Below are 20,450 nucleotides of genomic sequence, written 5' to 3'. Positions count from 1 at the left end.
AGCCCAGTGCGCGTGATCAGGAAAGTGACTCAGCGGCCCCTTCCTTCATCCAGTGTGAGACAGTGACAAGGGGAGCTACTAGCATCTGATCATGCTCAGGATCTGACCACTGCGTGCTAGAAACATTTCTTCTGATATGTGTTTTCATTGTTTCTACTACATTAAAAGGTTTCTCTTTTCTCCCCCGCTCTGCCCCACCATGATGTAGTAGTTACTTGGCAAAGCTAGAAAAACTAAACTGTGTGGCAATTGTGTGTCACAATTGCTGAGATAATGCAGTTTCTCTGGGCTACCCACGTGACAACAATGCACCCTCACAGATTGGTACTTTCTTTTCTGCTCCCATAATGCCCCGTGCCTTTTGCTACTACTGCATCATCTTCACTGTGTATTACTTTTCTGTTTATCTGTGTCCCTGATAAGAAGGTAAGTTCCTTGGTGGGGGTCAAGATGATGTTTACTCATGACTATCCCCAGCACATGCACAAATGGCTAGTAGTGGTATATTATCTTATACTCTTTCGTAATTGCTTCTTTAGAAGATGGTTCCTTTCCTCAGGTACTTTATACCTTGAATGGAGAATTTTGATTTAGTTGGGCTCATGTAAAGTAAGGGGCATGGGTTGCCTGAGAGGGCAGAGGAAGGCATTCTGAATGGAGACAACAGCACTGCCACATTGTACAGAGACAGAATGAGGAGAGCACTAGTAGGAATCACGTAAGGAGGGCGCGTGGATGGCTCAGTCAAGTTAGTCATCTGCCTTCAGCTCAGGTCATGATCCCAAGGTCCTGGGATCGAGTCCCAATTTGGGAATCCCTGCTCAGCAGGGAGCCTGCTCTTCCCCTCTGCTCCCTCTGCTTGTGCACTCTCTTTCAGTCAAATAAATAAATAAAATCTTTTTTTTAAGTAATCAGATAAGGGAGATTAGCACAGTGATTAGTGTGGCTGGAATTAGAGCCCACATTAGAGAGAAGATGAGAAAACAGCAAGGTTGCCCTTAATATCTAGGAAAGCAGAGAGAGCCTATTCTCTACATGTTCTGATTTCAGCAACTTCAGCAAGGTCCCTCTGTTTATAGTAAATGCCTCCTCAATCGCATTGATGCTTAAAATTAAAGCTTTTTAAGTTATGAAGCTTGTTAAATTCTAAAGAGGATGGGCAAAAAGAGCACAATAATTCTTACAAATCCTTGTATCTTAATGGCTGTGAGTTTATCACATCCTTTGCTGAGAACACAAAATGTGGAGATGAAAGAACATGAGGATTTTGGATGGAAGACAGGAGGCCCCATGGCAGAAGAAAAAGAAGAAGAAAATATACAACTAATTTCAATTTTGCTTGGAGTTTTGCCCTAGAAATGAGGTGAAGGGTCTGGGGGGACAAAGTCTTCAAAAACCATTTATTCCCTAGAAGGCTATATTTTATTTACACATTGCAAAATCTGGTTTATTACTTCATTAGAGCTCCCTTTACCATCATTCCCCACACCCTAGGAAAAGAAAGAGGCAAATTCCCCAGTGCCTGAGTCACTGAAAGTGAATAAGTATTTTATTTTTATCCCATAGAATAAAGCAAGGAAGTACATTTAAGTGATTTCTACTTTTCCCCAGCTGCTTTGATCTTACATTAGATTTGCTAGGAGGCCTTTTAGAAAAAGGCACTTCAAGGACAAACAAGTTCAAATCTGATTATTATTTCTTTTGACAATACTTATTAAAAACTGGAAAGACAGAGATGTTGTCAATTTCTCATTTTGGTTGACCTTGCCATTTTCTAATGACATCAGCAGGAATAAGGTATATTTCTGCCAAAGGTAATGTTATTTTTTGCAAGAGGATATGTTGGAGAAATTAACTATCTAGTGACTCACAATTTTTTATCTTTATATCACAAAACCAAGGAAAAGAATAGAGAAAAATATTGGTCAAATATATCTTCACTTAACGTACATTCTGGCACTTTTACAACCAAGTATTCTGAGGACAAAGGTTTGTTCATATTATAATCCGTTTAATACTACTACTACTACTACTACTACCACCAATACTAATACTGTTAGTTATATATAATGAATCTACATGCTAATCACAGTGATAAGTGCTTTTATATTCATTTTTTTAAATTTAATTCTCACAAAAACCAAGGTCTGTCTAAATTTCAAATCTTGTCCTCTTTTTTAAATACCTTCCTTAGGCCAGTCAGACCTCAGTAAATGATATAATGAAATTGAGAAAGAATGGGTCTGAATCTCTGCCATTGATCAGTGTGCGACAAGGAAGTTACCTCACCTCTCTCTTTTGCCTCATCTAAATAGCAGGATAGACATGGAAACTACTACTACATAAGTGTGATGGTTAATTTTATATGTCAACTTGACTGGACCACTGGTGCTCAGATATTTGGTCAAACATTATTGTGGGTGTGTCTGTGATGCTGTTTTTGGAAGAGGTCAACCTTCTAATCAGTAGACTGAGTAAAGCAGATGGCCCACCCTAACATGATGGGCTTTGTCCAACCAGTTGAAAGCCTGAATAGAACAAAAAATCTTGACCCTCTCCCAGGTAGGAAAGAATTCCTCCTGCCAGACTGCCTTTGAACTAGGATATCAGCTTCTTTCCTGCCTTCAGACTCACACCAACACATCAGTTTTCCTGGGTTGACAGCCTGCCAACTCACTCTGCAGATATTGGGACTTGTCAACCTCCATAATCATGTAAGTTAATTCTTTATGTGTATAAGGTTGGTTATGTTATTGGTTCTGTTTCTCTGGAGAGCCCTAATATAAGAGGGTAGTAAGATCTAAATGTGGCAATGAAATAAAGTATTTAACTAAGTATAGTGCCCAGCACATAGTAGCACAAACCACTGTGCAACTGCCTCTCTCATAACAGTCATACTACATAAATTGGTTCAGCCTCTTTATAAAGAGAAAATACTCCAGGATCCATTCTCCCAGACTCAAAACATAGAATGAATATGATAGCATTGATCATCTTTGTTTATCATTCATTTCATGTGTCTTTGTTGGTTATTTGTTTTAAAGAAACTATAGATTGGCTAATTTTAAGCTCTATCTTGGGTTAATTTTTAAATCAATGCTGTCAAAGTTGGCTTATTACAGTGTTGGGAATTTAGCAGCCAACTACTTCTTTTTCTTGACTTTGCTCACATACAGATATTTTAGGCCCTTTATCTTTTAAAGCTGAATTATTTTGAAAGAGAGAGAGTCTTTGAGACAAATAGCAGTTCAATAAATAAACTATTCAATCATACAGTGATACTAAGCTATATCATATGATGACAGGATAATTACTGTCTATAAAATATTATTGGGAGGGCGATCCCTGGGTGGCTCAGCAATTTAGTGCCTGCCTTCGGCCCAGGGCATGATCCTGGAGTCCCGGGATCGAGTCCTGCATCAGGCTCCCTGCATGGAGTCTGCTTCTCCCTCTGCCTGTGTCTCCTCCTCTCTCTGTGTCTCTCATGAATAAATAAAATCTTTTAAAAAATAAAATAAAAATAAAACATTATTGGGAAAGGTATGCAATCAGAGCACACAGACAGAACATGATATAAGTAGTTTTAACTGACCTGTTCCCAAACTGAATCTTCCAAGAAAAAACAGAATAGTAGATAGAGGGGTCCTCACAAGAGCAATGAACAATTCGGGCATGGTTAAGTTTACTTCAGAAACTCAGTTCAGTTCACTTTGTATTCCACACTTATTTTGTGCCAGGCACTGTGCTTGGCATGGGACATATAAAGAAGAGATATGCCTTCCACCCTCAAGGAGATCACTATCTAAGCTCCATTCAATGTGGAATCTAGAGTGTAATGAAGATACGCAGAAGTAGTCTGCTCAGCTTGGAATATAAGGAAAACATGGGAAACAACATGGTCATGGTGGTAGAAAAGGAGAAGAGAAAGAAAGAGGGGTCTTAGGGAGAAGAAAAACACTGAAAAAAATTGCCTATTGATAAAAACAACATGATGTGTGGTAAGCAAATAGATGCTTCTTATGACTCAAAGAGAGTACAGGTGGAGGAACGGTACAGATACAGTAGATGGTGCTTAGAGTAGGGAAGTTCTTCAGTGTCATGCCCAGGAATTTAGATCAGTCACATAACTCACTCATATTAATCCCATATGATGGTATAAAATATTCTGATTAATACCTCATTGCCAAGAACACGATGCCTCCTTCACCTTTCAAGTTCACTAGTCTGTTAGTGCTAGACTACCCAGCACGTGATTTACTATATTGAGTCTTCTGGCAGAAACTATTAGATATTAATACCTCCTTTATCATATGTATAAATAGAGCTAGAAATGGAGAGAGGGAGAAAATAGAGTTGGGGAAGGAATTACAGTTATATACTTGGTCTGTTCTCCATTTTACCTTTTTCCTAAGGATGAAGAAGGGTGTGGAAAAGGTGATATTCCATCTACTTCTCTCTTTCACCCTGAAAAAAGCTGGAAATCCCAGAAGAACCATCAGTCAGGGTGTGAGGATCACTCAGGGTCATTAGGAAAGGGCCTGTTTCCTGCCTGGAGTAGCTGAGCACTGGCTTGTTATAGAGCTGATGCAAAGCATTCAGCATATTCTGTGGCTCCAAAAAGGAGAAACAGAGGTTTCCTGGCTCTTTTGTGCTAAGGATTTGGAGATGAGTTAAGAGAAATATCATTCTGGGGGCATCTGGGTGGCTCAGTGGTTGAGCATCTGCTTTCTTTCAGCTCAGGTCTTTCTATTTCCTTTCCCTTTTCTCATCTAGTGACTTGGGTTTCTGAATTGCAACCAGGCGTCATGATTAAATGGAAATAGCTATGTGGAAATGGGATGTTGCAAATGACAGACCCTCAGTGTAGGATTGGCTCAGTCAAGGAGTGCTGTGGGCTGCAGGGTCCCCCCTCGACCCCAGCTTGAAAGTAGATATTCTCTACAATGCAGTAGGAAGGCTGCTGTTTAAACTTTCTGGTTAAACTGTGACCTATTGTATCTCAGGATCTCAAACATGCCACCTGAGGCTTGTTTTGGCCATTGCCACTAGCTAGTAGGCATTTGGAGCTGGGGTTTCTTCTGTAGGTCAGGGCAGATACCACTCAAAACAGCCCCTGGAGGGATGCCTGCATGGCTCAGTGGTTGAGCATCTGCCTTCAGCTCAGGGTGTGATCCCAGAAGCCCAGGACCGAGTCCCACATCAGGTTTCCCACAGGGAGCCTGCTTCTCCTTCTGCCTGTGTCTCTGCCCCTCTCCCCTAAAAAAGGGGGGGATTTTTAAAATTTATTATAGTGGCAACAAATTTGGAGTATTTTTCTATTCTATAAATGTATTTGGCATTATGCTTTTACATGGTACTTATTTTAATAATTCTGTTTCATTGGGAAATGCAGTGGACCATTTCTGAGGTGACAGGAATGAATGAAGGATTTCATTGAGGAATGAAATCTCAGCCTAGGGCATATGGTGGCCTTGGGATAAACTTCATCTACAAGTTAATCCATCTCAGAAACCTGTAGGGGCAACATTGAGAGACATTCATAAAGGAACTTGGGGCCCAGACTCCCCTTATATTAGCTCTCAATTGTTGTTGCTAAAGAAGTCCCACAAAGGAATGAATGGGGCTTGCCTAAATGTGCTGCTAATCTTTCCCCCATGAGAGCCATGGCCACACTCTAGATTGACCACAAGTGTGTTAAGTCAACTAGATTAATAGGATAAAAAAAATGAAAAAATAAGGAAATGTTAATCTTACCCCCCAACCTTCTGCCCAAGTTCTTACACTACGAAAGAAGAGAGATCTGCTGCCATGATCTGGTCAGTTTTAAGGGCATTATATTGGCCGGCCACTATACTACTGGGTAGCCACTTTGCTAATTAAATATTATATGATATATACGTTGGGTCTTTTCTATCAGAGGCCTGGAATAATAAGAAAACTATGGCTGCCCTAAGAATCCCCCATCATCTTTCTCTTTTTCCATATTTTCTCTTTAACACAGTAGCAACCGTGGAGCTATTACCCTATTTGGAAAAAGCTGAGTCAAGCAACTCTAGGTATTAAAGGAAATCTTTGTCTGTCTGCTCTCCCTGCTTCCCTTTCTCTTCTCTTATGGGTGCTCCTTCCACTTTTTTTCTCCCTGAAGTAGTTTTAGAGTGGAATTAAATCTAAGAGCTTTTTGGTCTGCTTTTATATTATGTAATTCAGACCCATCTAGCTTCAGTTAAAATTTTTTCCCCTATATATGAGGTTTGGGGTCAAACTCCATCTTTGCCTTTTTTCATCTTCACTTCTTTTTTTGTTTTTAAGGATTTTATTATTCATGAGAGACACACAGAGAGAGGCAGAGACACAGGCAGAGGGAAAAGCAGGCTCCACACAGGAAGCCTGATGAGGGACTCAATCCCGGGACTCCAGGATCACACCCTAAGCCAAAGACAGACACTTAACTGCTGAGCCACCCAGGCATCCCTTCATCTTCATTTCTCTCTCTCTCTCTCTCTCTCTCTGTGTGTGTGTGTGTGTGTGTGTGTGTGTGTGTGTGTGTACATTCCCTTGGGGATCATTTTGCAAGAGTCACTGGTCAAGAGCAGAATTCAGATTATGGTGGTTTTTGTCTACAAATTCTTTGACTCTTCCTTTCAAAGGGTGGAGCCTAATTCACCTCCCTTTGATTGTCTACGGTGAATTGTTTGTAATGTATAGAATGTGGCAGAAGTAAAAGATTGTGATTTCTGACACTGAATCATAAAGGCATTGTCACTTCCACCTTGCTTTCCTAGATTGCCCACCCTGGGATGAGATTGGATGTCATGTCATGAGGACAGTCATGCAGTTTGTGAATAGGCTCACACTGTAAGGAGTGGAAGCCTCCAACAAAGCAACCGGCATCAAGTCACCGGCCCCATGAATGAGCCACTTAGAAACATATTCTGCAGCCCCAGTCGAGCCTTCATGTGAACATAGCTCTGGTCAACATCTTGCCAGCAGCCTCCTGAGAAACCCTGAGCCAGAACTGCCTAGTTAAGCCACTGCTGAGTTCCTGACCTGCAGAAATTTAAAAATAATAAATGCTTATTTTTGTCTACAGCTAGTACATATTGGGCAATTTGTTATATAGCAATACATAACTAACAGTGATTTCAGTACTAGAAGTGATATGATACTGTAATAAAAACCTAAAATGTGGAAGAAATTTTGGAACCAAGAATCAGGAAGAAGTTGAATGGCCTTTGAAGACAGGATTAGCAGAATCTCAATGGCCTTTGAGGAGGTTACTAGTAAGGGCTCAAAGGAAAGTAAGAAACATGTTATTGGAGGCTAGAGGACAGGGAATCCTTGTTATGTGGTGGCAGAAAGTTTACCAGACACTGTTACATGCAGTTACATGGAAAGTAGAAAATGTGCCAATGAACTGGATTATCTAGCTAAGACTAGATATCTCCAGAAGTAGTTTTGAGGGGGCCACCTGTTCTTTTTTCTGATTGATTATAACCAAATATGAGAGAAGAGAAGTAAACTCAGAAAAGGACTGTTAAACACAAAGGAACCAGGCAGGACTTGCTGGTTTTGAAAATTCCCAACCTCTCCAGATGGTGAACTATACTAAAATTAAAGAAATGTCCCTAGTTATACAGCAAACCCAGGACACTCAGAAAAATTGGTAAAGAAAAACTGGTAAAGCTGAGGGAATGGATATAAAAGCCTTTTACTGAACCTCAAAAAGAAGTCGGGAGTTGCTTCAGAGAACCTTATAGTTAGCAAATGAGGCTTCTAAGAAGCTTGAGATCTGTTCTCTCAGCAGTCTCAGCAGAAGCCTAAGTAAAAATGGGCATATCTCAAACATTCAGAGGCATGACTTTTGTCAAAAGGATGAACCCTCAACAAGAATCACAGGAGACCCACAAATTTTACAGAGAATTATATGGCAGGAAATACCACCAGCATGGACTAAAAGGAACAACATAGTACAAAATCAAAAGAGATCTTTGGGTTCCCAAACTTCTTGCAGGAAATAGGCTTATAAGACTACTCAACTACAAGTGTGGGCTACCTTTCACGGAAAGGGAAGATGACTCTGAAGGTGAAACCAAGAGACCAGAATGCAGGCCAAGAGGTGTGGAGAATGATTCTTAGGCCTTGATTCCCAAGGGAATACCAACTAGTGCTATTCTATAAAATGGAATTTCTATGGACCTGTGGCTCCTTATAAACCTCCTGTTTTCCCTCTTTCTGAACGAGAGTATTTATAGCACTTATTCTATGCCTGCCCCATCACTGTGTGTTCAGCATTTGTGGGGCAAATAACTTGTTTCTTTGGTTCATAGGTCTTCAGGTCAAGAACAACAATATTTGAGGAATAACACCAGAGGAGCCTCATCTCTACCTAGGTATAATATAGATGGTGAGATCCTAGACTTTAAGCTGATGCTGTAAATTATGAGTCTTTGTGGAGAAGATCTGGGAGCAAATGAGTATATGTTGCAGCTAAAAAGAATGTAACCGATTTTTGGCTGGAGGGCAGAGTACAGTGGTTTAAAAACATTCCTACAATCTGGGCAAAGGCCACTATGCTCCCCCCACGTCTCAGTGACTCGCCACCATGGGCAGCACCTTAGCCAAGATCACAGAGACTGAACCCAAGATGGCTCAGACTCAAAAGAACAAGGCCACAGCACATCACCCAGAGCTGTTCAAGGCTCACTTTGCTAAGCTACATAGAGAACTCATTACCCCAAAAGGTGGTGGTGGTGGTAGGCCAGGAGAAGGTTTTGATGTGACCAAGACAGGTGATGATTGAATTGGGTTTGTGAGTTTTCCATCAGTGGGGAAGTCAACACTGCTTAATAACCTGGCAGGGGTATATTCTGAGGTGGCAGCCTATGAGTTCACTAATCTGACCACTGTGCCTGGTGTCATCAGATACAAAGATGCCAAGATCCAGCTCTTGGGTCTTCCAGGTATCACTGAGGGTGTCAAAGATGGGAAAGGTAGAGACCATCAAATCATTGCAGAGGCCTGAACATGTGACTTGATCCTGATTGTTCTGGATGTCCTGAAACCATTGGGATGTAAAAACGTGAGTGAAAATGATCTAGAAGTCTTTGGCATTCGCTTGAACAGCAAACCCCGCACCATTGGCTTTAAGAAGAACAAGGAAAAATGAGGCATCAATCTTACAGCCACTTGCCTCAGAGTGCACTGGATGCTGAGACCATTAAAAGCATTCTGGTTGAATACAAAATTCACAAAGCTGATGTGACTTTGTGTAGTGATGCCACAGCAGACGACCTCATCAACATGATAGAAGGAAATAGAGTTTATAACCCCTGAATCTATGTGTTGAATAAGATTGATCGGATTTCCATTAAGGAATTGGATATCATGTATAAGGTACCTTACTGTGTACCCATTTCTACCCATCACCACTGGAATTTTGATGACCTATTGGAAAAGATCTGGAACTATCTGAAACTAGTGAAGCCAAGCACTCTACTCCAAACCCCTTCCGTCTCTGGCAGCCAGGATTCAGGGGAAGGAGATGGAGGCACTCAAATTGGAACTTAACCTGGTGTCACCTTATAAAATTCAACTGCATAAAGGACCTAGTATGCCAGCCAGCTGTGTGCAATAAATAAATAAAAATATGTCTGCAACTATTCAATACTTCTCTCTTCAACATGTGGAGCCTGATTCCCCTCCCTGGACATGTGGGTTGGACTTAGTGACTTACTCAATGTGGGGCTCAAACTCATGACCCTGAGATCAAGAGTCACCTGCTCCCCTGACTGAGCCAGCCATGCACCCCTAGTGACTCACTTCTAATCGATAGTATATGGAAGAGATAAAGTGGACTTCCACTACCTACCCTAATTTGTTACACAGCAATAGATAAATCCCCTTCCAAAGTAGTGTCATAATATTATTCCTAAATATTTTCTAAATAAAAATCAGAATCTTCTGTTGAAGCAGGAGAGTGAGATTCTTGTGGACAAAGGAGAGTGAGTAAAGCAATGGAATTTTTATTAAGTGAGGTTATAGAGAAAGCTCTCAGGACTGAGAGGGGTCCGGACAAGGTTGCTTCTGGGGCTTGTAGGGTTGCTTTTATTGAAAGCCAACCAGGAAATCTAAATCCTTTTAACATCTTGAGTAAAGACTAATGATAACATCTTTAATGGCCCATTTCCCTCTTAGGGTTTGGTAATTCTCCATTGGTCACAGGCAGCTGTTATAACAGGATCCCACCTCTGACACCTAGGGCAGTATGTTCTGTTTATCTCTGGTTTCCTTTCATCTCCACATTTTGGGGATTTTTGTGAGGCTGATCTCATAGCCCCCTAGCTATTTCCCCCTTCCTAACCCTACCTGTCCCTTATTTGGTATTACTGAAAGTACTTTGCATTAAATAGTCTTCCTTCATTTGAGGCAACTCACGAATGATCCCTTCTTTGTAAATACTTCATTTCCCCTCTCCATATCCACAATTTCATTATTTTTATTTATTATTCATTATTCAGAGATACAGAGAGAGAGGCAGAAACACAGGCAGAGGGAGAAGCAGGCTCCATGCAGGGAGCCCGATGTGGGACTCTGTCTCAGGACTCCAGGATCAGGCCCTGCGCAGAAGGCAGATGCTCAACTGCTGAGTCACCCAAGCATCCCTTCACAATTTTATTATTGAGGTTGTTTCTACATCATCTGCTGGAATAATATGACGACTTCTTGAGAATAGGAACCATTTCTATATGACCGTGATACCTTGCATTTAGGAGATGACTAACATTGTTTCTTATCTGAACAAATGAAATCCAAAACAGATATTATACATTTTTAAAATTTAAGTTAATAACAGAAGAGTGACTTTCACCTAATAGGTACGTAAGTATTGGTTGTGTGATTGACCGATAGATGGAATATGATTTACAGCAAAAAATGTTATAAAGAGAAAAGAATGTAAAAATAGACAGGTTTGTTCAACTGGGTAGAACTAGCCCTGAAGCCAATAATTCAATCAGAATAAAAAAAAAAAAATTAGCAAGATGTTACTGAATATCTCCAAAAAGACAGGATACCATAACATAGAAGGAATGAGGATAACAGAGAAAATGAGTAAAATATATGGCTGAAAAGAATTCAAAGAAAAATGAATTCTCTTTTTTTCTTTTCATTTCTAATATTATTTTTTTAAAAATACTAATCATATCTTTCTTAGTTAAAAAAAAACAGAAAAATATAATATGGTTTTTAGGTAGAAGAAAGAAAATTTTCCCTAAAAGAAGCTGTTTACTCCTTAATAAATTAAAAAATATAAATAATCCTTTACATTTGGATGGTGCTTTATAAATCACATGGGATTTTCACATGTTATCTAATTTATCTTTGGCAACAACCCTGTGAAATAGGCATTGTAGGATTTTTTTTCATTTGCAGATAAAGCAATTAAAATTTAGAGAGGCTAAAGTATTTGCTCAAGGTCACACATAAGGTAAGTAGCAGAGCAAGTACTTACACCTAAGTTTAGTGACTCCAAATCCAGTGTTTTCTCACTATATCACAATGAAAAACTGAGTTAAATACATGGGAAAGTCAATTCAGTTTATCAGTGAATGAATGATCTGCAAGGACAGCAATATATCCTAGCAAACCATAGCCATAAAAGCTCCATCTGGAACAAATTGCCCAATTCCAGAAATATAGGCCACATAAAAATCATACCTTACCTGAAATTAGAAGAGAAAACTCCCAACACTGCTGAATAATAGCCTAGCCTCACAGGGTTGCTTCTTTGACTTTACAAAAAGCTGTACATTCATTCATCATTATTGTGTTGACTCACATTCTCATCTAACAAATGATGGCATGGCTGTGGACATCAAAAGGGAAAAAAAAGTTATTCTTTAAACAAGGTTGTCACATATTTAAAACTTTTTTCAACTTTTCAATGACTGTAACTTCGAACCAACATAATCCCTGTATTGAAAAGCTATTATTTCCAGTTGGAAAAAAAATAAAAACTTGCACTGAAAATTATAAAAGTATATGCCATAAAGCAAATATGTGATCAGTTTAAAAAAACTGAATAAGAGAATGATTTGCTTGGTGTGGGATAAATCATAAAGAGTGATAAACACAAACTAGGGGGAAATCATAATGCAGATTCCAGAGGAAGACAATAGGATATGAAGACAAAGTGTGGGAATGACAAGATTATATGTAGAAGATAAAAATCAAATCAATTTAGTTGAAGCAGAAAGGGACTTGCTGGGGACTGCAAAATATAGAGTGTCTTGGGATTGTCAGATTAAGGATTTTCTTTTTTTAAAGATTTTCTTTTTCTTTCTTTCTTTCTTTCTTTCTTTCTTTCTTTCTTTCTTTCTTTTTCTTTCTTTCTTTCTTTCTTTCTCCTTCTTTTTTTAAGATTTTATTCATGAGAGACACAGAAAGAGAGGCAGAGACATAGAGGGAGAAACAGGCTCCTCGCAGAGAGCCCAATGTGGGACTCGATCCCGACTCCTGGGATCACAACCTGAGCCAAAGGCAGACGCTCAACTCCTGAGCCACCCAGGTGTCCCTAAAGATTTTATTTCTTTATTTATTTGAGAGAGAGAGAGAGAGAGGGAGAGAGAACAAGTAGGGGAGGAGCAGAGGGAGAGGGACTGGTAGATTTTGTGCCAGTCATGGAGCCTTATGCTGGGCTCCCATGACCCCAATATCACAACCCGAGCCGAAACCAAGAGACTGTCACTCAACTGAGTCACCCAGGTGCCCCAGGATTTTAGACACTAATAAGAAACTGAGAGTACCTGACCCAAGAAAATAACGAAAATAATTATAAGACTTACCTGGCAGCTACTGATAGTATGAATGTGGAAAGGAAAGGAAATTCAAGACATAACATATAACCCAACATAATACATCTTCTGGTATGATGTGAAACATGTTTCAATATGACCTATAAAGAAATCTTGTCCAGAATGTTGAGATGGAATCTAATGAAGTTAGATTATACAAAATGTTTAAAGATAAAGAAGTTAAATCTCACTATAAGCAATTCGACAAATCCAGAATATGGAATATTCTTGGAGTCGGAGAACTGTATCAAAGTCCAAAGAAACAAATAATTAAATGTAATGTATGAATTTCTACTGGATTTGTACTTCTTCAAAAGTTCTAAAAACACCTCAGGACTTGGGGGAAATTTGTATGTGGACTAGATACCGGATGACTTAGAGATGAACTAGAGAAGAACTGAAGTATGTGGTATAACATATTCACTTTACAGAAGAAGAAACTAAAGCCCAGGGAATTTACAAGCAACCTGCACAAAACTTTATATTTAATTAACCACAGACCATGCTCAGGTTTTCTCATTCCCAATACTATGCTCTTGCCACTAAGAGAGACAGATGCTCTATATACAAATCATGCCTACTATATGGGAAAACAAAAATAGCTAACCATACAAGAGATAAGAAAAGAAATGCTGCTTCTTGGATATCTTTTACCAATGGGTTTTATTCATTGGCTGGAAAGGTGTGTGAGGGCTGATTAGTTCTCCACTCGGTGAGAAACATCTCCAGCCCCAATCTCATTGCATCCACGTATTGCTCACTGCCTTTCCAATCCTTTAGAATTAAGTTAAAAGACTTCTTTTTTCCTGCTGGTTCAACAATTAAAACCACAACTAAGAAACCACAGCAGAAAACACAAAGGATTCTATCTTGTACTTCTTAATTATAAAATTGTAGGCTGTCTCCCAGAGAAATACGAATGTAATGAAACGCTGGAACAAGAACAAAGGTGTACAATAATCCCCAGCTTAAAACTTTTGTGGTCTGGGTTCATTATTGTTGTTCTATCTACCTCCACAGCTGATATTCAATTCTTTTCAATACTAAGGGAATGGCCATTTGTACCTGAATACATACCCACGATATCCTAGACTTACTCAAAAAAAAAAAAAAAAAAAAAGCCTACTACAATTAACAAAATCATAACTCATTTTCATTTCCTTAGGGAGCTAACTAGAGCTATGAGTATGCTTGTTAGTCAGTCACTGGCTTGCATTTTTGTTTACTTGCTTGCTTCTTTTGAAATAGAGTTTTTGTTCCTCCATTTGTTTACGATTTTTAGAAATGCATACATATGATCAATTCTCATTTATGCTCTGAAATGACAAGAACTGACAAAATTCAATGATATTTCACAAAAGAATATACTTACAATACACTTTTTTGATCAAATATTTTATTTTTAAAACAAAATTAGCTTTAAGAAAGCATCCAAACATTGATTTCACCTTATGTGCACTGCTAGATGCTTCCTACATAGTCAATAAATATCGGTATTTTTAAAGGTGACCTGGAGAAACAAAAAGGAGAAAACAAGAAGCCTAAATAATATACAGGCTTTATAACCAACACTCAGAAGGGATAGATCTGCAAGTATTTAAACTGCCCACTTATCTCAGAAATCTGTCCTCTGATGTAGCCTCTCGTATTGCAATTGAGTCCCAGGTATAAAGACGAATTGATGTGCCAAATCAAATCATAGTTCTTACTGTACTATTGAGATGAAAAAGATCAATTAAAACAACAACTATATAGGGACACTGGGTGATAGATAGAGATAATAGATTTGCCCAAAACCAACTTTTTATAATATAACCATGAAAAGACAGTAATGCTTTATGATCTGCTGGAACCCAGGAAGAATTTTCATAAAGCAAAATGCACCTAGGGTTCTGAGGCAGAAAAACTGAATGAGAAAAACACTGTAAAATAATTAGCCCCAATTCCACTTTTGTGTCCCTGTACAAAATGGCATTTTTGATGATGTGAAGGAAGGACTCTCTCTGCACATCTCTCATTTCCCCTATCCAAAGTGAGTTCCAAGAGAGAATGACCATATCCATTTTACTCATTTTATTCTCAAGGCCTAAGACAATGACAAATAGTTGGCACTCAAAACGTACTGGCTGAGTAAAAAATGAAGTGAAGGACACATTTGAGAAATTTGTTAAGATCTAGAACAAAAGAGAAATGTAGGGGAAAAGTAAGATATATGATAGATATCATTAAGAGACCAGAAATAAATTCACAGAGAATAATAGATTTTTTTAAATTGATGTGTTTTGCAGATCTAAAAAGCTTACCAGATACCAAATAATTATGTCTTTAGGTTATTTTATTGGCCAGTTTATAAGCAACATTCTATTGACTCCCTGCTTTGGGGATATGATATACTGTTTTAGATTCACATTATTTCTATTCTGTATTACCAATGTTATGTAACAATTTCACTTTTATGTGTGTTATCTAAATCATTACTTCACTACTTTAGACTTTTTTTATGCTTTACTATTATCTTTTCAGTAGCTATTTAGACAATATATATTTAATTGGTTTTAATACCCTCCATAAATCTTTTTATATTTTCTCAGTCTTGATTTCACTATTTTAATTTTCCTCTTAACCCCTGAAGTAAATTTTCAGGTAAGTATTTTTAGGAAGGTAAGTTTAGGGGTATATGTTCCACATCTTCGTATGATTAGATCTTTCTCTTTGTATACAAATAATAGTTTCGTTGTGTATTGAATAATCTTCCTCTTAAAGTTGGGCGAATGCTGCACAGTTGTCTTCTGGCATTACTTTTGGGTAAATATTTTAGATAACATTTTGTTTTTGTATTCTGGTTTTCTAAATGCTTTAGGATTGTATTTTCACCCTTGAAAATTTTAAATGTCACTGAAAATATTCATGATCTATTACATTTTTTGTATCTAATTTTTTTCATTAAATTACATTTGCTAACATATAACATCTAGTGGTCATCACATCAAGTGCCTTCCTTAATGCCCATCACCCAGTTACTTTATCCCCCCATCCACCTCCCCTTCTAAAACCCTTTGTTTGTTTCCCAGAGTTAGGAATCTCTCATGGTTTGTCTTCCTCTTTAATTTTTCCCCACTCAATTCCCCCCCTTCCTTTATGGTGCCTTTCACTATTTCTTATATTCCACAGGTGAGTGAAACCATAAAATAATCGTCTTTCCCCGACTAACTTATTTCACTCAGCATAATACCCTCTAGTTTCATCCACATCAATGTAAATGGTAGGTATTCATCCTTTATGTTCTCACTCTCTCTCAAGTTAATTAATCAATTAAAAACACTTAAAAATATTAAATAATAAAGTATCTCCCCAAAGCACAGTTCAATCATTAGGAGTTTAGTAAAATATTTTTCATACTAATAAGTCAAAGAAGAAAAACCATGCAGTTCTCTTCCTACAGCAGACACGCAACTCTGGCCCTGCCCATAAGGTCTTGTGAAGTTACCTTACACAACAGGATCCATCTTCCATGTCTCAGACCTCCTTCTTGATTGCCTATTCTTGAAATTACTAGTGAAGTTTGATACTGGGCAAGATCTCTGATTCATGAGTCTGATCTGACTAACTGTGCCATCTGCTGCCAGGTAAGTCTACCATGATCTGAGTTCTAATTTCATTAAGCTCTTGATGCAAATTTTTCTCATTTTAGGATTTGTAACCAGATTTAAATAAGGGAATTAAAAGTATACCATTGTAATAAAGTAATCAGACATTTTGCTTTAAAGATATACATTTGATTAATATTTTAGTCATCCACCTGCTTATTTTTTCAGTACTTATTGTTTTTTCTTTACGTGCCTGCGTCTGTCTATATGTACAAGAGTCTTGTTTCATATGTTTTCGTTTTATCCTAGACTGTCTTGCTTCTTTTATAAGGCAGTGTGTGACAGGGAATACGTAGAGATGCAGGCCTAATATATCTCCAATAAAATCCAAGTGGGCCCTGACTGCTAATGGATGGAAAGTCCAGAACTAACAAAATAATTCATGAGACAGATAAAAAGTTTAAAAATTAAGAATTTCAAGATAGCAACAACAGACAATTAAAGCAAGTGTGGAGTCTCTTTAAGCACAGAGCCCTATGGAACTGCCCAGGTTACACACCCATGAAGCTAGTCCTATGGAGATCCTTACATTGGCAATCAATTTGGGAAAGAATGATCGGTCAGTATTTTCCTTGGATATCCTTCAATATGTGTCTCGTTCATTTGTGAAAGATCACTTTGTTTAGTCCATATTCAGGGGTCAACGATAGTGAGGTTGTCAATAGTTCAGGTCCTCATTGAGGCTGGCATGGTGTACAAATTTTATTTTCTTGCAGATGGCCACAACAACATAATATATCCCACATGTTCTTCTTACAATGTGGCCTTAAAACTTTTTCCATCAAAAGATGGATCTATGTGCCTTTTCCTCAAACTTGGGAAGATCTTTTTTTTTTTTTTAATTTAAGATTTTATTTATTTGAGAGAGAGAGAGAGAGCACAAGCAGGGGCAGGAGTGGAAGGGAGAGAGGGAGAAGCAGACTCCCCACTGATCAGGAAGCCCAACACCCTGCAGGCCTAATCCCAGGACCCCAAGGTCATGACCTGATTGAAGGCAGATGCTTAACTGACTGAGTCACCCAGGCACCCCAAGAGGATCTTTGTGTGATTCCTTCGATCAACTAATACAACAAAAGTGATACAGTCTGATTTTGCAAGCTAAATCATAAAAATGACATGTGCTTCTAACTTGTATTAGGACACTCACCTTTGGAGCCCTAGGCCATCATATAAGAGGGCTGAGGACACCATGCCCAGACCATAAGGACAGACCGTGTGTAGGTTTGCCAGCAATCGCCAGCATCAAATGTCAGACATATGATTGAAGACACTTCAAGATGATTCCATCCTCCAGTCACTGAGACATCCTCAAGCTTTAAGCCTTACCAGAGGAGGCCCCAGAAATTGAAGAGCAGAGAAAGGCCATATCTGCTATGTGAACAGTAGTGATCATAAGTCTAATGCCTTAACCCCTATGTTTGCAGCAACATTATTTACAATAGCTAAGATATGGAAGCAGCACAAATGTCTATGTATTGATCCATGAGTATAATAAAATGGTTGTTTTATACCATTAAGTTTGGAGGAGATTTGTTATGTAGTAAAGATAACTAGAACAAAATTTTAAGCCTGGAATTAGAGATTTCTGTACCAAAACCCTAAAACATGTGGCACTGACTTTGCAACCAAAAGCTGGACGGCTCTTAGGAGAGAGTAAACTAAAGGGTTTCAAAGAGGCTTTTATGAGTACTCAAAGGATAGTAAAAGAAATGTTACTGGAATCTGGATGAATGGGAAATATTTTTATGTAGTATTAGAAAGTTTGGTAGCATAGAAATGTAGCAAATGTATATGGAGAATGTAATAATATAATCAAAGAGATTTCCAGGAAGAATATTAAAAGTGCTACCTGACTTCTTCTCACTTCTACGATATAATATGAAAGGAGATAAGTAAGTTAAATAATAACCTATTAAATATAAAGGATCCAAGATTCACTGGTCTTGGAAATAAAACTGTCTCTCATCCCTAGTAGCTTCTAGGCTAAGGTCAAATCCAGAGTAGGGCTGTAAGATCTTTGTTAGACCTCAGAAAAATGTAAAACCATACCTCATAGAATGTTTCAGAGAAAAGGCTTCTAAATACCTTAAGGGCTTTTCCCATAACAATCTCACAGGAGTTCAAAGTAGAGAAGGGCTTGTCTCAAAATAAGTGTGCTTGTGGCTTTTAACTCTTTTATCTAAAGAAGTAGATTATAAATTGATACATTAAAATTCCACAGTTGTTTTTTTTTTTTTTTTTAATAATTTTACCAGCTCTGATTGAAAGGGAAAGAGAGGGTAAGAAATAAAACAAGTGTTTGGACTATTACAAACTACTTCTACAGATGATGTCACAAGTGTCCATTTATACCTGTGAAAGTCTGTCAATCCCTGAACTCTATACTTCAAAAAAACCCTATATAAGGTTGGCAGGAATAGGCTAAGCTACAAACATAGACAAGTTCTTCTGGAAAAGGAGAGATGACTCAAAAGGCAGGAGTGGAGAAATAAGTCCAGGGACAGAGTCAAAAGTCATGGAAAAAAAAATACCTTCCAGGAATTAAGGCTGAGATTTATTTTAAAAACTGGCAACATGTGCCCGGCTGGGTTTCAGAATTGCTATGGACCAATAGCTGCCATGTGCTTTGTGTTTTCCTCCTTTGCCTAAAAGGGGTTCTCCTGTTCCCCCAAGTGTATGTTGACTGCATCATCCAGATAAATAATCCCATTAATTTACAGGTCTTCAAAGGAAAGGTACTCAAGGAACCACACCCCAGGAGCCTCTTCTATACCCAGACCTGATTGGTTGGCAAGATCCCTGATTTCCAGCTGATGCTGTAATGAGATAATACTTTGGTGGGGGTGAGGGCATGGGGGGGGATGAGCAAATGTTTCCCATGTAAGGGTTGTGAACTATGACCAGAAGGTGGCCAGAGGATGGATGCAGTTTCTCAGGGATAGTATCACATACAGCTAAATGTAAATTCATAATTCACATTAAGTTCAGTTTTTTCCTTAATATATCAGTTGTGTCAGGACAAGTTCCCATTTTCAAACCAGGCATTATATCAGAATTAACTACTTGAAAGGAGAATTAGTAGTTTGAAAATCAATCGTTTAGCATGGAATTAGAACAAAGAAAGGATTTATGCAGGGGGCATAGTCTGATGAAATCTGATACAGAGACAGAGTCTAATGACCTTTGTGTTCATGTAATTCAGATTCAACACTCTAGGAAATGCTGGATGCACATGTGTTTGTGTATAGTCTGTCTCTTAATATACTGTCTAGACCCTGTAGTAAAAGTTTTAAAGTATATATTAATATCACTAATTAAGCAACAAGAGAGTAAAGCCTTATTTTCCTTAAGACTTTGCATCAAGTACAATCCCTATCAACACTTTTTAGTCCATGAATAAAAACAAATAAGTAAAATGAGACTTACATACAAATGTATATTATATAAAAGATGAAAAATCAGTCTTATCAAAAATTTAAGCCACTCCACTACAATGCTCTTTAGCCTTCTTCATTGCCATCATGTGTTGACCTCCTTGCCACTTCACTTTGTTAATGAAGATTTTGGAAATTTATTCACATTCTTTATTTGCACTAACTTCTGTAATCATACCAGCATCAACATAGACAACTTGTATAATGACCTTGTCATAAAATTGCTGGATTCTTAAACTGCAATAACCTTAACTCTATTCCCAGAGGTTAGTGTAGATTCTTGTCTTCAAAAGAACTTTTCAACCTCAGATATATTGATGCAGCACTTTCTTTCTGTCTTTCTTTCTTTCTTTCTTTCTTTTTTTTTTTTTTTTTTTTTTTGATGCGGCACTTTCTGATCACAACTTCCTATCCTGCCAGATCTTTCATTCCTTTACTCATAGTCTTTGGACATGAAAAAATTTAGTCTCATTTTCTCCCAGCCCAAACCTTTCCTGACCTTTCTTTCTTCCTTACCT

General features: G+C 38.2%; 1 long non-coding RNA gene and 1 pseudogene across 1 annotated transcript; both read left to right on the top strand.

Annotated features, from left to right (window-relative positions):
• The first annotated feature begins 306 nt into the window (after nt 1–306).
• LOC140637803 (developmentally-regulated GTP-binding protein 1 pseudogene) lies at nt 307–9,968 on the top strand (annotated as a pseudogene).
• A 5,857-nt stretch (nt 9,969–15,825) lies between these two features.
• On the top strand, nt 15,826–17,979 carry LOC140637808 (uncharacterized). The gene is made up of 3 exons (XR_012034844.1): nt 15,826–16,113; nt 16,294–16,477; nt 17,637–17,979. It is a non-coding gene; the product is annotated as an uncharacterized lncRNA (long non-coding RNA).
• Nucleotides 17,980–20,450: the final 2,471 nt, after the last annotated feature.

Source organism: Canis lupus, chromosome 8 (assembly GCF_048164855.1).
Source record: "Canis lupus baileyi chromosome 8, mCanLup2.hap1, whole genome shotgun sequence".
Taxonomy (NCBI): Eukaryota; Metazoa; Chordata; class Mammalia; order Carnivora; family Canidae; genus Canis; species Canis lupus.
The sequence above is the reverse complement of the archived record's forward strand: the minus strand, read 5'-3'. Positions and strand labels throughout refer to the sequence as shown.